Source organism: Mastigoproctus giganteus, chromosome 13 (genome assembly GCF_048544385.1).
Source record: "Mastigoproctus giganteus isolate SK-2022 chromosome 13, ASM4854438v1, whole genome shotgun sequence".
Taxonomy (NCBI): domain Eukaryota; kingdom Metazoa; phylum Arthropoda; class Arachnida; order Uropygi; family Thelyphonidae; genus Mastigoproctus; species Mastigoproctus giganteus.
The window spans coordinates 81,708,097-81,724,470 of NC_143587.1; the positions used below are offsets into that span (position 1 = coordinate 81,708,097).

General features: G+C 39.0%; 1 protein-coding gene across 1 annotated transcript in view; it reads right to left on the minus strand.

Annotated features, from left to right (window-relative positions):
- SMC1 (structural maintenance of chromosomes 1) overlaps positions 1-16,374 on the minus strand; it is a 635,181-nt gene that overhangs the window by 456,568 nt on the left and 162,239 nt on the right. The window lies entirely within an intron of this gene.

The following is a 16,374-nucleotide window of genomic DNA, read 5'->3' on the forward strand; positions in this document are numbered from 1 at the left end:
GCAGATTAAGAACTTGAGGAGGCATAGATTCAAACTGAGGAAAGACAATTGCAGAATCGATGTGCGGAAATTTGCCTTTAGCCAGTGGGTGGTTGATTGGTGGAGGGTTTATTTTTTTTTGGCTGATGCTGCATAAGCTTGCTTTCTTGCATTGTATGCCTCTACTAATGCTAATGAAAAAAGATGCAAATGGAATATGCAAGCAAGTGTTTATATTCTTATTACAGGTGACCGCAATTTGTCCTGTGACAATTATATCAAGTGGGGGGGGGAAATCGTGGGTGGCAAAAGTGCTAGCAGGGACAGGGTGATTTACACAAACTGGATGATTATTGCAATAGCATTCTTGGATTAAGGGAAAGTCCTTATGCACTGGAGATATGTACCCCCAATTCAAGAAGGAGGATCAAAGGGTGACATGAGTAACTACAGTAATTATTCTATGTTAGAGAAAATACTACAGATAATAATATTCTAGACATGACCATTATTCATGAACCAGATGACATATCAGAGCTCACAGAACAGAAACCAATAGAAAGAAGTGATCAAGCAATCCTCGGTTTGAAGATAAAGAGAGCCTTCAGTTCTTAAATAAGTAAGGGGATTGGATGTAATTTCAGGGAAGAGGACTACAACAGTTTAAGATGGTAACTGGCCTCTACAAACCAGGTATATAGTATATGAAGGGGCAATAAATTAGAACTACGAATATCTTTTTAAAAAAAATCACAGAATCCATGAACAGATATACCATTAAGAAAATACATCATGTATTTTTTTAATGGTCAGAGAACAGACAGAGAACTTAGAGCAAAAAAAGTTACAAAGCAATGAAAAGTACTGAAACTTATGAGCGCTACAAGTTGATCCATAGAAGGGGTATGGGGGTGTTGCAAATGCAGAGTATGAGAAATCACTGTGAGAGAGAGGGCAGAACAGAGACAATGAGTTTTCTGTGTATTAGAATTAGTATCAAAGGTATAGTGCAAGGAAGCCACAGACTTTTCCTACATCAGCCAAAGGGAAAAAAAGTAGATAAGAAAATACAAGTCATGCACTTCCACTTCCCTCCTCACATAGTTAGCTATCCAGTTGACTTTTTTTGAATTTATTTAAACTGTAAACCTCAACAACCAGCAGAGGCAACTTGTTTCAGCGTTTCACTGACACAATGACTAAAATAAATCCTACAATCCTACAAAACTTCCCCTATACAACAGAGCGTCAGTTATCCGGAATAATTAATATCTGACCTCTTCCGGATAGCAAAATTTTCCAGATAATCGAATGTATGGTAAAATTAAATAAATTTTGTTATAATGTATTAAGGTAAAATAAAAGACTTTAAATTGCTTGAAAAAAATGAATTTATTTAATTTTTAAAAAAAATAATAATATCTTATACATAAAAATTCGCACATTTACATATGTTATGTATATTCGGATAGGTAAAAAGGTCAACTGCAGCCATTATCAACCCACTTCAGGATGGAAGCCTCCTTAACTGAAATGGACCGTAATCAGCCACACTGGTCCAGTGCAAGTTAGGAGATCAACCGTATTTAGTGGTCAGGGGCTTGAACCCCGGTCTACTCAAGGAGTGTGTGTGCTACTGCACTCCCGTTCTTGACCACTTGGCTACGGATTTTACAGCAAAGTTTACGTGGAAAAAAATTTAAAGTAATTTTTTAAAATAATGTTCGATCGTTTTTTTGTTTTATTTGTTGTGACCTTACCTTTGCTGATAAATCTCTCAAGTTTCTTAATAATATCAATTTAATTATACTGCATTCTTCCTGGTTTTCTGCCCATTTCAGTGCTGTTTCTTTTCGTTGCCATTTTACTGAGAAAAATAATAAATCGCACAGTTTCGGGCCAATATTATTCTTACCAAATCTGGAACTAAACTAAAATATGAAATGAAGAGAACAAAATATGTCCTTGAAAATTAGGTTCACAGAAGCAAATGACTAAATTCTATCACTCATGGTTTCCGAGAAAACCCAGTAGTCCTAATCCAACATTTCACCAGATATACAATGTAAAAAAACAGATAGAAATACCGGGTGGTTATAAAATAAGTTTCCCTATTCAGGAGACCCTAGTGTCAAAACGGTTAGAGTTAGCACTGTGAAAATCAGTGGGTATGTCATTTAGGGTATGGGGGAGTGATTTGTAGAAGAAAAAAATTAGTTCAAATTTCTGCCAACAGGGGGAAAATGGCACTGCACATTGTAAAAGTTGTCATTTACATCAAGACATGCTGTTTATGCAAATGATCAAAGCAGAAAGGCCAATGCCACCGTCAATAACCATTATGGCACTTACAAAAAAGGAACATGCTCTTTTAGTAAAACTGTTCTACTACAATAATAGTAACACTAATGCAGCACTGCGTGAATATCAGAAACTTAAAGGTTTGTGTCAAGGACCTTTAACATCAGTGGGGCTTCGAAAACTAATAAAGAAATTTGAAGTGACTGGGGAGTTAGGTGTAATTCCAAGCAGGGGACGACCACGTATAGGAATGGAGGTAGTGGATGAAGTGGCAGTTGCAATGGCCTCCAGGTCAGAATGCAAAACACTACCAGTCAGTAGTGCCAGAGGTGTGTCAAGAAACTTGAACCTTCCTTGGTCTACTGTACGTAAAGTGCTTTGAATAATTTTACGCTGGTTCCTGCACAAGATTCAAGTAGTGCAAGAATTATAGTCTTGTGATCAGCAACAATGAATAGACTTCATTCTACTTCTGGCTCGTATGGAACTTGATGATACATGGGCTCGAATGATCTTGTGGTCGGTTGAGCCACATTTCACTCTTTGTGGGGCCGTAAATGCACAAAACTGCCGAATATGGGGAACTTCTCGTCCATCTGCTTTGTAGAAGACCACTACAAAGTCCATACATTACAGTATTGTGTAGATTCACAGCAGAGTTTATAATCGGACCATTTTTCTTTGAAGAGTCTACACCTCATGTATGGCCCCCGTAAGGTGTACAGTACTGGGCTCTTCTAAGAGATTACATTATTCCCACTCTGCAACAAAGGCAATGCTTGGAGACTGTAGTGTTCATGCAAAATGGTGCCCCTCCCCATGTTGGTCGACCACTCCCCAACTGAAGGAACTGCTCCATTCAACATTCGAAAATCATTTCTACAGACTTTTCGCAGTTCTGGTCAGCCCGATCCACAGATCTCAATCCCTGTGATTTCTGGCTATGGAGATACCTGAAAGTCAGAGTTTACCTTGGCAGCATACAGTTGCCTGTTGATTTGAAAGCAAGCATTTAACAGGCATGTAACCAACATCCCCAATGAGATGCTACTCAAACCTGTGTCGCAAGCAGTCCTCCATTTTCAGACTGTCATCTCAAGTGAAGGAAAGCACATAGAACAATATCTGTATATTTCTAAGTTCAGATATTAAAATCTAACCCTAAGTTAAGTATTCCATCTCATGTTTACAGTGCCAATTTCTCCCCTGGTGGCAGAAATTTGAACTAATTCTTTTTCTTCTACAAATTGCTTCTCCATACCCTAAATGACACACCCACCAATTTTCACAGCGCTATCTCTAACTGTTTTGACACTAGGGTCTCCCGAATAGGGAAACGTTTTTATAACCACCCAATACTCTCGTTGCATAATAAGCATTTGTCTCAAATACTACCATTAATAAAAAAAAAAAAGAAAAATCAGCCTTTCAAATTATTCTGGATAACTGATGTTCTACTGTAATTTGAATTTATGGCCCCTAGTTCTGGAATTCTTATAAACAGTAAGTAAAAATTCCACGTTCATTCATTTTATTAATCCGTCTCATAGCCTTAAAAACCACAATCAGGTCCACTCTAAGGTACCCGGTTTCCAAACTCTGTAGCCCACATAATCGGAATATTTCCTTGTATGGTAACTGTATTTGGTTTGGTTTTCATTGGCGCATTGGCAACTATGGCTAAAATGTGGAAAAACCAGGTGATATATAAAAAATTTAAGCTATATAATATCGGTGTAAATACACCAATGATTACTCATAAGTTTAACTACATACGTAGTGTAATGACATCGTTTAGATTTTATCTCATATTGTGGCTACCTTCACAATGTGATACCAGATATTGCACTACTTCAAATAAATAACACTTCTCTAGTAGAGGAGTATTTATTTTCAGTGGGCACCACCGGCCAGACGCGTTTCGGAGCTTGTTGGCTCACTCATCAGTGGGCGGCCAGGTACCCTGATAATGCAGACATGCCATCATGGTTGCAAAGTTAATTCGATAATATTAGAAATGCCAAATGGTGAAGCTAAATAATATGTTGAAGACTAAATGTATAAGGCATAATATGTTATGGGTAGAAATTAACTATATAATATCGGTGTAAATACACCATACTTTAACCATAAGTTTAACTACATACATAGTGTAAAATGGCATCATTTAGATTTTATCTCACATTGTGGCTACCTTCACAATGAGATACCAGGTATTGCACTACTTCAAATAAATAATGCCTTTCTAGTAGAGGAGACTACTGTTATTTATTCTCAGTGGGCACCACCACCCAGACACGTTTCGGAGCTTGTTGGCTCACTCATCAGTGTGCATTTACACCGATATTATATAGTTAATTTCTACCCATAACATATTATGCTTTGTGCATTTAGCCTTCAACATAAAAAATTTAAGCTTATGGTGACCTAATAAATTAGGTATAAAAGACATATCAATAAATAAATAACAATAAAAGGTAAATTTTAAATAGGTGTAGATAATGATTTTAAATTTAAAAACAGCAGACATGTGGTCATTGTCAGATAAAATCTGACTGAGTGTATAAAGCTCAGCCAGATGACTAAAAGCAGCAAAATATAAATCACGTTCATGTCTAAAACATGGACACTCGGTTAAAATGGTGCCACAGTTCTCACACCTGGTTTCTGCCCTCAGCAGAAATGCATGCGTAAGATGACTGTGTCCTATGCAGAGGTGAGCTAGAACAACTTCCTCTCTGCGGTTCCTGCGCAGGCTAGACTGCCGTGTCAGATTACAGGCTTTATCTGATAAAGCCTACACTGTTTGTGACTTGCTCATGCCAAGATTTTTGCCATTGGAAGAGTAATTCAGCATATATTTGCCTGTAGCCTGTATAGGGAACTAATAGGCAATAAGTGTTGTGCGATTCTGATGACCTGGCTGCAGCATCAGCCAGTTCATTTCCCCTAATTCCAATGTGGCTTGGAATCCAGCAGAAACGAATGTCAGACGAACACTCAGACAGAGAATGTAGTGTCTGCTGAATCTGGGTCACTGCAGGCTTTATCGGGGATGAGGATTATACCTCATCCCCTATAAAGCCTGCAGTGTACTTAGAGAGTCAGCGTACACCATACACCTTTGATACTTGTGGATTTTAATGTGGTCTAAGGCTAACTCTACAGCATACAACTCAGCTGTATATATGCTGCATTCTTAGGGAATCTTCCCTGAAATAGTACCACATGCAAAGATAGCAGGAGGTCTGAGAGACAACTCTGACTTTGAGACATCAGTGAAGACAGGCAAGAAGTTGGAATATTCAGTTCGGTGGGCAGCATTGAGTTGTTGGTAGACAGAAGATGGAGTTATGGCCTAACCCCAATTTTTAATGGAGAAGTTGCATGATGGTAAGCAAGCATGCCAGGGTGGAAGTGGTTGCCTTGGTGACTGGGCAACGTTGTCTACCATGCTGTCAAGCTATCTTGAGTAGCTCTTGGAAGGGGATACCAAAGGGATGGTTGGCCGTCTGATGAGTGTTGTATAGATTTTCCATCGTGGCTCGAAAACAGATGTCCAAGTAGGGTTGTCTGGCAGCGATTTTAATTTAAAGGTGTATTTTAAAGACAGCTGCTATCGTCAGAATGACAGAGAAGGTTCAGTTGCTTCAACATATAAACTCTGGGCAGGGGATGTTCTAAATTCTCTAATAGCAATATGGATGGCTTGGTGGTGAACTGGGCCTAGCCACTTAAGTGTGCTGTTTCTAGCCAATTTGTATACTTGGGAGCCATAGTCTAATTCAGATCAGACAAGTGCACAATAAAGGTGGAGTAAAGTGGAGCGGTCTGTTCCCCATTTATTGGAGGAGAGAGCATGTAGGAGGTTCAAACCTCACCTGCATTTTGTCCGCAGTTGACGGATATATGATAGAAATGTCAACTTCTTATCAAAAATGAGCCCCAAGAATTTTGTCTCGGGTGCTACTGGAATGATGTTTTGTCCGAGTTTAAGGTCCAGTTCAGGGTGAAGGTTCCGTTTGCAACGAAAGTGTACACAGATGGTCTTTTTTTTTTTTTTTTAATGAAAACCCCAAACATGAGAGGTATTAGAACCTATAGTACTTAGCACCATGCTTGGGTTGGAGGTTGAGAAGACAAAAGAAGTTATTTGTTGACATTCGACTTGAACTTCTGTAGACGCGAAAGACTAATCGAACCATCTAGTAGCTGGTTCCCTCCGAAGTTTCCCTCAGGATAGCTGGCGCTCGAGGGAATCAGTCTCATCCGGTAAAGCGAATGATTAGAGGCCTTGGGGCCGAAACGACCTCAACCCATTCTCAAACTTTAAATGGGTGAGAAGTCTGGCTTGCTTGACTCGAAGCCAGGACGAAAGGATGTGAGTGCCCAGTGGGCCACTTTTGGTAAGCAGAACTGGCGCTGTGGAATGAACCTTCCTTCGTATGTATTTTTTTCAGGAAATACACATGAAGGAAGGTTGTTCCAGAAAACGACAGTTGAATGAATAAACGAAGAAGATGAAAAGTTGGTTCTGTGAGTTTGAAGTTGAACAGTAAATGGATGTTGGCTGGTAGCAGCACGTGTTCAGACTGTTTTGAAAGAGAGAGCGGGAATAATAGAGGCCAATTCAGAAGAACAGTGCCCATAGATGTATATGTAGAAAAGACATGCAGCAGAAACAGTATGTATGTCTATGAGACAGCTAGTGAAGGGATTCTGTTAGAGAGGAGTCATTAATTAACCTAACTGCATTCTTCTGAATGGAATCTAGAAGCCTGAGAGAGTTTTGGGGGCACCGCCCCAGATGTGGGAACAATATTCCATGGTAGGGCAGATTTGCGATTTGTACAGAGTGAACAGCTGTTTGGAAGAAAAGTAACGCCGAGAGCAAAAGAGAAAACCAAGTTTTTTAGATGCAGAGGAAGCAATATTTGTAATGTGCTTGTGCCAAGAGAGATTAGAAGTCAGAGTAATCCCCAAAAGAGATATATCATTTTGCCTAGCAATTGGAGTGTCACCAAAGATAAGCATAGGAGCAGAAGAATCCTTTTTGCGAGATATAAGACAAAACTGAGATATAGAAGGATTGAAATCAACTAAGTTGTCTTTGTCCCATTGGAGAATTACCTGAAGATCGGCATTTAAGGAATTGGTAGCAGATATTTGAAAAGCTGAAACTGATTGAGCAGGGCAAGGTTTCTCAAAATGGGGAGTAGAATGCAATGTGCTCTCATTGGCAAAACTATGGATAGGATTTCCAGTCAATAGAAAGTCATTCAGGGTGAAATGAGAAGTAACTGTTATTGGAATATCTCCGTATGTTTTTGCTTTCATTAAATGCTTTGCTTGTTTTTGGTTTGTCATCTCTACTATCTACTAGTAGATCCCCTGATTTTAGTCTTCTGACTGTTTTCGGAGAACTAGCTGTTTTTGAGAGTTTTTTTGGATTCGAAACGGTGAAAAACTTCCAATGGGTTGTTGATTTTTGGAATAAATAATTAAGAACAGCGGTGCGACTAAAGGTAGCATCTCTGTCTTTTGTCGCTTAGCTGTACCTGAACCCATTTTGTCTAGTTTTCCGCTAGTCTGCGTATTAGATACATGGTCTGTGCTTGCCATGTTTGCTCCTTTTAGTCCTTGGCAAGAGACTTTTCTGCCAAGGTTTCCAGCTTTGCCACGGGGAGGCAAGAGCAGTGCTGCTAGGAGGCCAAGCGGTTGAAATGTTAGTGAAACTAAAAATATATGAAAAAGGAAAAGAAAGGTGAATTCCCTTTCTGCATTCTGACTTGTAGTTTTCAAATATGGAACTGTTGAGAGAAAGATAGGAACTTAAAAATAACGTTATTCATTTATCAAGGGCATTCTATAAGTTGCAGTAATGTCACTTGACCTCAAATTCGCTTGGCATCTGGGGCCTAATGGATGGTAAGCTGGTATTAGTGGAAAATGAGTTCATTTATCTGAGATTATTCCATTGTTATTCAACAAAACACTCATACAAAATGAGGCAAATTACCTCACTTCCTAAATGACGCTAATACAATCACTAACGTTGATCCAGTAGAGCAAGTAGCCCACTACTTTCCAGTGGAAGGTCAAATGTGAATAACCCTACTCTTTATCCTGAAGGTGATGGCCAATTTATGGATGACAATGCCACAGAGGCATTGGAGTAAGAAGTCCAATGCTGGAGGAGTTGTTAGTAGTAATCACAACCTATGACTACTATTGCTACTAACTCTTCCAGCGACAATAGTTAAAATATTAACTATTATAATACTAACTACTACTGACGATCGAGCAAATACTCCTATTCACCATTAGTTAACGTTAGTAGTTATTACTACTAAAATTAACTACTTACAGTTAGCGGTAAACTATTAACTAGTTAACATTAGTAATTATCACTACTAACTTTATACACCTGGTTTACTATAAACTTAATGTTAATAGTTATTGTTTTTTTTTGTAAAAAATATACAGCTGGCCCCCGTTGTAACACGGTTCGCTTTACGCTGATTCGCTATAACGCTGTTCTTATATTATAACCCGAATCTGACTATAACACTCTTTTACAGATTGCATGTTTGGGATATATAACGAAATCGTTTGATATGATGGAGTCGATAGCTTAAAAATGAATAGCAAAACAGCATTGAAATGTTTCCCATGCTCAGTGAAATTTTCTTGCACGCTAATTTAATTGCAGTACAGTGACTTGTTACATAGTTCTGAGATCAATATTTTAAAAAATGATCAAGTATATGCAGTTCATTTTCGAAGAGTTAATAATGGCCGATAAGAATGAAAAAGCAACAACGTCTGGGCGCATTAAGAAGACTATAAATGTAAGAAAAATACTGAATTTGAAAATTAAATTAGACGTTTTGAAGCGAATCAATTCCGGTCAAAGACAAGCGGATGTGTGCCATAATTTAGGACTTGCAAGTTTAACTGTAAGAACAATTATAAAAAAAAAAATAAAGAATTAATTTTAGCAACGGGAAAGATAGCTGTTCCACTGCAAGACACTACGGCTAGGCCGGCTATTAGGATTGAAATGGAAAGACTTTAACTAATTTTATTGAAGATAATATCCAATGCAGAATTCAGTTAAGTTAAATATTATTAAAAAAAAAAAAGAGAGCGAGAGATTAGCCAATATGATGATCTGAAGAAAACTCACCTAAAAATAAAAATAAAAAAATTTGGAACCATTTAAAACTAGTACGGGCTGGTTGAATAGATTTAAAATCCAGGGAGAAGCCGCACGTGCAGATTAAGGAGCCGAAACTTTCAAAAAATAACTTGTTAAAATTATTGAAGATGGGTGTTACGTGTATTATTTTGTGTGTGTGTGTCTCATGATATTATGTGTATCTCAACAAGTTTTTAACATAGATGAAGCAGGACTTTTATGGAAACGAATGCCTAAAAGAAGTTTCATATTGAAAGAAGAAAAAAACATGCCAGGTTTCAAAGCGGCGAAGTATCGGTTGACTTTATTGTTGCGTGGTAACGCTGCGGGGGATTTAAAATTAATACCCCTTTTAGTTTATTTGGAAGAGGGCCAAATTTCAACCCAAATTCAACACATTTTTCATGATTAAATTCATCAATTAAATTAAATCAATTTAGATCAATTAAATTCATGATTTTAATTGGAATTTTAAGTTTAATTTTGATACGTAAGTAGTTACTACATAATTACATACGTATGTAATGCAAAATATTTTATATGTACAAATATTTGAATATTAAATATTTTGACCGACATTTGTGCATCTTTTCACTACCGTTTATTATTGATTAGGAAATATCCTATGGCACAGACCACAACTCACAAATACATATGTTACCTTATGGGAATGCAGCACTCGCTTAGCGCGGATTCACTTAGCGCTCTGTTTTTATGGAACAAATTATCAGCGGCGGGGATCACCTGTACTATAAATTACTAGTTTTAGGAGAACTACTAACTGTATACTACTAATACTGTTATTCATAGTTAACTATATACTATAACTATACTGGAGATTTCCCCGACCAAAACGAATTCAATTCTACTGAGAGGAACACTCAACATCAGACGGCCGCCCCAGATAAAAGTAAGGGGAAGCACAATCAAACTGGCAAAACAGATGGAATACCTAGGCATTATCCTAGATTCCAACCTGTCCTTTAAACAACACCTCTTATATCTGAAGGAGAAGCTGAGAAAATACGCAGCACTAGTAGTCAGAGTAACACGCAGAGACTGGGGACTAAACAAAAGAACATTGTCCCTCTACTATAAAGCAATTTTCGTCCCAGCAATTATTTATGGAGCCCCAATATGGTACGTCAAAGCAAGAACTGCAGTAAATAAAAGAATCCTCAATACAATACAGCGAAAAATACTCCTCACCATCACCAGGGCGTGTAACATGGTGAGTACCTGTGCGCTGCAAGTCCTGGCGGGAACTCTCCCTCTGGACCTGGAGGTGGCGAGATGTGGGTTGACGTACTACCTGGCAAAGGGAACACCGACCACGTTTTACACTTTTACACTGGACCCTATAAACAACCACCGTATGGAAAAACAGAAAATCATGGAACACCTGAAAGAAACTTGGCAGAGGAGATGGCAAGAGACGACCAAGGGTGAAGTCACATGGAAATTTATACCCTACGTAGACAAGATCTATCCAAAAGCCCCCAAATGGTTCTACCCAGGACTGAACACCACCTTCCTCCTGAGGGGGCCATGGGCCCTTTAACGCAAAACTGAATGCATTCAGACTGACCGAGGACCCAACTTGCACCTGTGGCAATATGGAGATGTGGCAACATATCATGCACAAATGTGAATGCTATGAGGAACAAGGATCATTACTCATCACCAGTATAAAGTTTGTACCAAAAGACAATGAGCATCACCTCCTGGATTCGGAAGACGAGTACACCGCGTTCAGCCGCTACGCCCAGGACATCTTTAACAGAAGGAGAACAGAAATTGCTATCCGCAACAATATGGAAACATCTGAATAGAAGAACTCCATTGAAACTAACCAAGGACGAGACATTCAAGACTACAGCATGAACATACCGCATGACTGCAACCGATCAGAAGCATTACCAACAAAGATACCTCTCCATTCATGACCTGGTGCAAATGGCCAAGACTGATGCTCTCAACGAATATGACTACCTGAATTGACATCAAAGCAGTACTACAAACTGACCAGAGTCATCACTCCTCTTCCTGATCCCATAAGATGAACATGAGACAAGTGAGACTGAACCAAGACTGTGACCTACCTGAAGTAACACTGAACTGAACATCCAAAAACCATGACTGTGAGCGCAGCTACGCTGTTGCCTCGCCTTTTGGCGATCTGGGTTGGACACCTAGTCTGGCCCACTTTCTCTCCATATCCTGGCAGAGGGAGGGGCCGGGACCGTCCCCTCCCCCGTTTAATTCTCCTGGTGCGGCATGGGCATGCCACACTGATATCTGGGGTCATCTACCCTATTAGCCTCATATTTCTGTCTTTCCCCCCACTCTCTCTCTCTCTCTCTCTCTCTCTCTCTCTCTCTCTCTATACATCACAGTGTTTACGCCCCACACGAAAAAAACTTAAGCTTCCAAATTAAAACAGCCAAATCGTGCATCAATTCCGAAACTTAACCTCATTAGCGAACCACCCCCCTTAAAATCCCGTTATTATTATTGTTTTTATTTATTTTATTTTATTTATTTATTTTTTTTATTATTTATTTATTTATTTTTAATTTTATTTTTTTTTTTTAGGCCCTAGCCACTGAAATCTCAGGAAATTAGATGGCAGGGCCTGCCAGAGTAAATAATTATGCTGGGTGTACCTGGTCTGCCTCCACGGGGTTGAGTGTGGGCAACGTTGGGCCCCAGGAGGGGTCTAGCGGTTAAATGGCCAGAGGAACAAAGATACACAACACAATACTTCCAAATCACATACACTTTTAAATCTCTGGCCTTAACAGTGATCTGTTACACCCACAAAGAAAACCACGCGGAGATGGGGGAAACCCCTGGTGCCGTTTGACACGAACACACTTTACTTTACACTATAACTACTAACCATATACTATATTAGTAGTTGTACTACACAGTATAACTACTAACCATATACAGTCCATTCCGGTTATTTCAGACACATCGCGACTAGTGTATTTTGGCACGATTAAGCGGCTGCCCCAATTATCCGAAGTTTCACGTAAATAGTTAAAAATACAATGTACCCCCTCCCCTTTACAATTGGTTCACTGTACAATCAAATCACGTTACGACGAACTCAACATAGTAAAGTACCATTCACTATACAATGTGCAGTAAGTGCCAGTCATTGTGATCACGTTTGTGAACTGAATTTTAATTCTATTAAACAGCGATTCTAATTAGCTAAAATAGGAGGAATATTATCCACAGGCTATAAAAGCAAAGATATATTAAGCACAAATTTACCCTTTATTACATTACCAATTAAAAAATTAAATGATATATGTGAAAATCAGAAGAATATACGTGATAATCAGAATAATTAATATGTACTGTAATATGTACAGTCAGTCCTCGTATAGCACGATAGTTGTGTTCCTAGAAACCCTCGTGCAATGCAAAATCGTGCAATATAAACAACAGGCCCTATGGGAGAAATATGGTTAGGTGCCGACCACCCAAGATTGAACACACATTTGTAACCAAAACATTACCAAACACAATAAATAATCGTAATAAAATACGTAAGTATTTTATTACGACTATTACGTAATAAAATATTGCTAATGCTTTTGCTTCTATCGTAAGCAAACTTGTTTTTTGTTTGATTTTCTATCCAAACAGTTGACAGCCGTTGCATCTCTTCCAATTCTTTGTGTCTTAATCTAATGGATTTTAATTACACTTTGAGTTGTTCCTGCTATGAAAGTTGTTTTTATTTTTTCTGCATTCTTTGTAATTCGCGGCGTTGCCTCATTTAGGTCTGTAGCATGTGCAATATCACATGGTCTTTCATTTTGCTCAAAGCGTTTCACATTTTTTTGCTATCGACAGTGGCGGACTGGCCATAAGCCTTACCGGGGGCCGGTCTGATTTTGGCCATAAACCATAGTATGAGGCCACTATAAATTTTCCCGGGTAAGAATTTTTGACCCAGTCAGCCTCTGTTTATCGATATTGTTTTTTTTTTTTTTTTCTCTCTCCGAATCTGCAGTGTCTTCACCAGGACGCTTCCTTTTCACACCTTTTAAGTATTTTACTCATTTTTAGGGAATAAAGCACAATTACAAAACGAGGTGGCACGCTTGATACACATAAACAAAGCTGTGCGCGTGTAGCAACTGAATAAACAACACCGTAAAGGCAGAGATACACTATTAACACCTCACATTTTACTTAAGCACATTTCTAGGGGGTTACTACCATAAAACAATAAAAACAATTTCCGGTTGCATTTCTGCTAGTGGAATCTGTTATAAACTGGTAGTAAACTCGATCTAATTACATTTGCAATTATACCGATAGCTAGAATTGTGTTGGTTTTTACGTTATTATGGTGAAATGTGTTTCCCCTTCAGTGATATAAAAAACATAAATACATTTTCAGAATCTTCTCTTCATTCCTATCGTGTTGCGTTCAGTTGGGGTGATTCCGCGTTTGACTGCCATTTCTTGTAAACTTTTTTTTTTTTTTTTGTAGTTATTGGCGCATCGGTTTCTGTGGCCATAATGCACCTCTCAAGGTTTTTGCAGTACTTTGATCCAAGCCCAAGGCGGGATTCGAACTCACGACCTTTGGGTTGCCAGGTAAACACTTTGCCCACCCGGCTAGCCCGGTCGGCTTCTTGTAAACACAAATGCGAATCGTGCATAAGCGAATTCGGTTCGTGTTATATAAGATATTGTTCCACTATTTATAAATCATGTATGATCGAATTCATGTAATGTAAACACGTTATATGAGGACTGACTGTACATACTAACTAGTTGACATTTCTGTTCACTGACATTTGTGGGTGCGGGTTAAAATATAAAACAGTAAAAAGGTATGCAATCAATCACAAAGGACACGGCACACACAAATTGCAAGTAACACAATACGCGCAAGTGAGAACGGAGTAACAAATTACGAAGCTTTAAAAATAGGAATGAGGAGAAGATTGTGAAAATTAATTTTTTTATATGACTGAAGATTTCATGGAAGTGTAAACACATTTCATCATAATAACCCACAGAATTCCAGCTGTCGGTATTATCGCAAATTCAGTAAGATTGAGTTTACTGTCCGTTTATGATAGATTTCACTAAAAGAAAAGCCCAATAAACAGGTGACTGCTAATTGTTTTTATTGTTTTATGGTTGTGACCTCCAGAATTTCGACTGAACCATGTGGTACCATCGGAGACAATCGTAGGGTAATCTCCAGTGCTGCGGTATCCTGCCCCGATTAAATGGCATGCTGTCCCAATTAAGTGACGCAAAAGTAAACCCTGGCTATTTTCTCGATTGGGTTCTGTTTTTTTAAGATTTGCCCTAAATAAACGGCTGCCCCGATTAACCGGTGGCCCTAATAACGGGAATCTATTGTTCTATATGCTAGAGGTCTGCATGGACACTGGCCTGGTCCTCAGCTTCAGCCTGACTGAGCCTTTGGGCCAGATAACACAAACAATGTTCGGGCCCAAGGGCCAAGTCAGGCCACCTAGACTAGGATATGAGCAAATTTTCAAGCAGAAGGGAAAACACCTTTGGAATAAGAAAGTAAAAAGGGTTACATTGAACAGGAATCAACTCAGGTTTTGAGAACAAGTAGAGAAATACCATCAAAGCTTTCTTAGCATCGAGATTGTTCAAAATCCTTCTGATATCCCTTTGACAGAAGACCACATGAAGCATTGAATGGAATGTACTGAGAATGGTAGGAGGTGGTTTACCAAGACATCAATACATGAGTTATAAGAAAAGTAGGATGTTAGCAGGTTAGCTTTATCTTTGGCTGAAGTGGCAATGGAACCATTTGGTTTTGACAGAGGTGAGAATAAAGATGGGCAATAGCTTTGGCAAGAGACCAGAATGCTCAACTACCATTTGGACAAGAAGCAAGTTTTCTACTCTTAGCATGTTTTAAATCTAGTTTGGACTGATCAATAACTGCTTTACAATTGTTGCGAGCTGTGGTGTAGGCAGAAAAGGAAACTGGAGATTTAGATACAATCCAATTGAAATATGCAACATTCTTATCTTGAACAGCGTTAACACATTTATTGGAAATCCAAGGTTTAGATAAAGGATGAGATTTTAAGGTGGAGTGCGAAATAAAGGATTTCATCCCTATAAGAATAATTTCACTGATACTACGATCTGAGCACACGTTGACATCCAGCTCCTTGACACAACGTGGCCTTGACAATGCCCCCAAGTGCACACACTACTCAAACTCCCTCCAGTCACTATCCAGCAGAGTAGGCACAGCAAGATTATACACTAGCTGATTTAGAAGCCTCCCAGTTACCAATAGGTTCGGGCCGGTGGACTATCTAGCAACCAACCTGTGAACATGTTTTAGAACTGCATCCTCCAAATGTAAGGAAGATTGGATCTTGCCAGGATATCCATCGTAAACTCAAAAGACATCAATCATACTGCATGATGGAAGAGATGGGGTGGGGGGGGAGGAATTTCCGGAACTTCGCTCTGGAGACTAAACATGGGTTCCACGACTTCAAGTATCCAATAAGCAAAGTGGTGGTATTGAACTGGTTGATGAGAGTCATCTACCACCCAGTACTGCCTGGTAATGCACAGAAGCGGCATTCCTCTGTGTTGTGTAGGCACCACACCTTGACTCCTACTTACGTTGGTTTGAACCTGGGTGGTCACCTCCAGCATACTAGATGCCATATTTTAGGACTTGTACACGGGGGTTATAACCAGAGTGTTACCAAGTCCCGTCCTCCCTTCCTCAAGGTGCAAGTAGATTTGGCTGTCACAGACCAACCAGACTTCAGCAAAATTAGGTCCACTTGAATATCAGTTCCTGAATATCCACTTGAATATCAGTTCCATCAGCGTTT